Genomic DNA, 4351 nt, shown 5'->3' with positions numbered 1-4351 from the left:
AAGAAAAAAAGAAAGAAAGAAAGAAAGAAAGTAAGAAAGGAAAAGAAAAAGAGAAAGAAAGAAATAGTCCAGCTCAGAAGTGGTTGTAGCAATCAATAAATCAAAAGAAGTAAACCATAGATGAATAAGGAAAAAAAATGGAGAACCCATAGACAATAAAGACATTTGAGCCCTCTGTTCCAGATACTTAATGCTAAACTTACTACTAACTTTTATTTAGTTTCCTTTTTATTATTATTATTATTTTTTTTTTTGAAACAAGGTGTTACTATGTAGTCCTTGCTGGCCTGGACCTAACTTTGTAGATAAAGTTGGTCTCAAACTCACAGAGAGATGTACTCACAGAGAGTACCTCCCAAGTACTAGGATTAAAGGTATGCCCTCCCTGATGTTTTTCCTTTTTCTGTTATTTTCTTCCTTTCTGTCTCTCTCTTTCTCTTTCTTTCTTCCTTCCTTCCTTCCTTCCTTCCTTCCTTTCTTTCTTTCTTTCCTTTCTTTCTTTCTTTTTTTCTTATTTCTTGGCAGTTTCTTACAATGTTACAAGTTTGGCCCTAATACAATGTAGAATGGAGACACAGACTGGCCTCAAACTCGAGATACAACTGCCTCTGCCTTCCAAGTACTAGGATTAAAGGTGTACTACTATATCCAGCAGTACTACTGGTTTTATTAAAGTTTGTTTGCAGGAGCCAATCCATTTACATTCAATATAGACTACTACTCTAAACTTTTTTAAAAATCATAATTTCCAATCTCCCTCCCTCCATCACTCCTCCATCTCCTTTCTCTGTCTCTCCCTTTCTAACCCAAGGGATTTGACCCAAAGTACTTCACATGATAGAGAAATGGTCTACATCCAAGCTATGACCCCAACCTATATAATTGATCTTTAAAAACAGGTAAAAATACTCTCTGAGAATTTGCACAGTTAGTGATTGCACTAGTATGTCTTAAACTAACTGTTCTAATAGCGTTAATTGCCAATTTGGCACAGCCTAACATTATCTAAGAAAAGAGCCTTAATTGAAAAATTGCCTACACATGCCTGCAGACTTGTCTGTGGGAGACTATCTCAGTTGTTAATGGAGGAAGGAGTACCCAGCCCATTGTCGGTGGCATATTCCTTAGGCAGGGGTCCTGAACTTTATCAGACATCTGAAAGTATAGTAAACTGAAAACGTAGTAAATCTGAAAGTATGCTTTATCAGAAAGCATAGTATAACTCAGACTGAAAGCCCCACAGTCTCCATGGTCCCTGGTATACTTTCTTTGTGAATTTAGCTCTTTAGTTGGAGGCAATTTTATGAGGAATATAAAGCAAATCTCATTTCATGTTCCTGCTGTTCCTGAGTTTGCCTTTCTTCCATAATGTACTGTGGCTTGGCGTTGTAGCCAAATAAATCTTTTCTTCCAAAAACTCCTTTTTAGTCAGAGTGTTTTATTACAAAGAAATTAAGTGAAAACAGCAATGTTTTAATTTCTTGATAAATTTCTCCTTCACTTAGTTGGTTACTTCAATTTCCACCTTCTACCCTTCCACTAAAGTCAATAATGATCTCAGGATTTAAAGGTTCTGAAATAATAAGATATAGAAAAATAAAATAAAAACAAAAATACAATATATATTTATATATTTCTGAGCCAAATGATGCGTTGACCACATGGCTTAACATAGTTCTGCTTCTATTATGAAAAAAAAATTTATTTTTGGTAAAAAATAAATAGCAGTAAAAACTAGCTATGCAGTGGTGGCGCACGCCTTTAATCCTAGCACATGGGAGGCGGAGGCAGGCGAATTTCTGAGTTTGAGGCCAGCCTGGTCTACAGAGTGAGTTCCAGGACTACACAGAGAAACCCTGTCTCAAAAAACCAAAACCAAAACCAAAACAAACAAACAAAAGAAAAACTAAACCCTAGTGAAGCATTGAGCATTTTGATGAATGCAGATTACAAATTATACCAAAGGGAAAACATCATGACTCAGTAAAGTTAGTCAAACTCTTAAGCACAACGCTGTGGGAAGAGTTGCCTGGGCTTTACATCAGAGTTGTATAGTGAGAAGGGAAATGGCTACAATAAAGTAAAGCAAAGTGGGTGAATCTTCCCCACAGTCAGCATTTTATAGTGGAACAACAATGCTAAGATTTGCCAGGAACAGGGATTGTAAGAAGGAAAGAGAACATTCCACTTGGTTCTATGGTAATAGAATCTGGGAGTGTTTCTACATTCCAGTTTCTTATTGTGATGCTTAACAGAAAAACATTCCCAGATTTAGGTTACAATTACACCTGTTATTTTGTCTCTCCTGTTTCTGCAAATCAGGAATTTGGAGGAGGGGGGTGGCTCTGCTATACTCATAGGTCAGTGCCTGTGCAGTCATCATCAGAGGAGCTTCCTCTGATAGCAGACAGGAACAAATACAGAGACCCACAGTCAGACATTATACAGAGAGAGAGTCTAAATGAGATGTCAACATCAAATTCCTGCACTCAGAGCTCAGCGAAACCCTCAGAAGAGGAGGTGGAAAGAGTGTAAGAACCGAACCGGAGGGTTGGAGGAAACCAGGAGAACAGGGCCTCTGAATCTCAACTAAGCAAGGCACCTATGAACTCACAGAGACTGAAGCAGCAAGCACAGGGCCTACACCAGCCTGTACCGGGTTCTCTGCATTTATATAAAGGCTTTTAGCTTAGTACTTTTATGGGAGTCCTGACTGTGAGAATCTGATTCTTGTGCCTGCTCTTAGAACTGTTTCCCTTCTTTTGGGTTGACTTATCCAACATCAACATGATGCTCTTGCTAGATTTTATTTTATTTATATTTGTTTTTGTTTGTTTGTTTGTTTTCTGGACTCTTTAGAGATAAGTTTTTTGGTTTTTTTTTTTTTGAAACAAGGTTTTGGGGTTTTTTTTTGAAACGAGGATTTTTGTTGTCGTTCTGTTTTGTTTTGTTTTGTTTTGTTTTTGTTTTCTTTTTTTTTTGAGACAGGGTTTCTCTGTATAGTCCTGGCTGTCCTGGAACTCACTGTAGACCAGGCTGGCCTCAGACTCAGAAATCTGCCTGCCTCTGCCTCCCAAGTGCTGGGATTAAAGGCGTGTGCCACCACTGCCCAGCCTTATATTTGGTTACTGTGTCTTAGAAACCTGTTCTTTTTAACTGAACGAGGAAAAGGAGTGGATCCAAGGTGGGAAAGTGGGGAGGAACTGGAAGGAGTTGAGGGAAGAAACTGTAATCAGGTTATATGATATATTGTATGAGAAAAGAATAATGTAGATTTTTGGTGTTTTTAAATTGCCCTTTATATTACTTAAACCATGTTTTCATCTTCTTTTTTGTAAACAATGGTGGATTGCTAAGTCATCAGGCAAATGAAGGACACATGCTTGTCTTTGGTGCCACACCCAAGAAGCGTTAGTAATTCTGCTACAGTAAAGTATCAGAAAGTCCCACCAGCCATCTCAATTGTGGTCTGGAAAGGATTGAATTCCTTGGAAGTAAATTTTATTTGTTGAAAGATTCCGACAAAACATAGAAGTCATTCTACTGTTTGTGTGTAATATTCTAATACTCTTCAAACTATGGCATGTATAATAACCAAACAAAAAACTCAATATAACCATAGCATTTTACAGTTAGCAAATGAATAGCAGAATTTGGCTGAATAAACTAAGTTTTCATTGAAATTTTTATTTTTCAGTGATCTCTGGCCATTCTTGTGCTTTCAAGAACATAAGCCTGTGTATGACAGGCTCCCTTCACTCATGTGCATGTGCCTCATGTACTTTACATTTTCTATAATAAAGCATGTACATACCTGTTCTAAATCCTGCTGTCTATAACTTTTAGGGTTGTGCTTGCTTGTTTGTTTCTTTGATTTTAAAAACAAGGTCGTAGCACAGGCTAACCCCAAACTTTACAGATAGCTAAAAATGATTTTGAACTCCTTAGTGCTAAGATTACAGGCATTCAGGCATGTTCTACCTTACCTGGCTTTGGGTTTGTTTGTCTTTTAAATAGAAGCCTCCTGTGATGGCTATTCTCAGTTGTCATCTTGAATATGTGGAATGAGCTACAATCCAGAATTTAAAAAGATCTTGCAAGAAAAGAATTAAGGAAATGCTTTGGCATGGTGTTCCACTCCTTTAATCCCAGGAGATAGAAGCAAGCAGGCCTGAGCTCAAGGCTAGCCTGATACAGAGCAAGGTAAAGAAAAGCTTGGATTCAGTTGTGGTGGCACACGTCTTTAATCCCAGCATTCAGAAGACAGAGAAGCATGCGGATCTCTGAGTTCAAGGTCAGCCTCCAGAGCAAATTCCAGGACAGCCAAGCTTAGGCAGTGAAGGAAACCATT

General features: G+C 37.9%; 1 long non-coding RNA gene across 1 annotated transcript; it reads left to right on the top strand.

Annotated features, from left to right (window-relative positions):
* The first annotated feature begins 2267 nt into the window (after nucleotides 1-2267).
* Nucleotides 2268-3824, top strand: LOC116089111. Its single transcript, XR_004118159.1, has 2 exons — nucleotides 2268-2531; nucleotides 3698-3824. It is a non-coding gene; the product is annotated as an uncharacterized LOC116089111 (long non-coding RNA).
* The last annotated feature ends 527 nt before the right edge of the window (nucleotides 3825-4351 follow it).

Source organism: Mastomys coucha, unplaced genomic scaffold (assembly GCF_008632895.1).
Source record: "Mastomys coucha isolate ucsf_1 unplaced genomic scaffold, UCSF_Mcou_1 pScaffold14, whole genome shotgun sequence".
NCBI lineage: Eukaryota > Metazoa > Chordata > Mammalia > Rodentia > Muridae > Mastomys > Mastomys coucha.
This window is presented reverse-complemented; position numbering and strand designations above follow the sequence as displayed.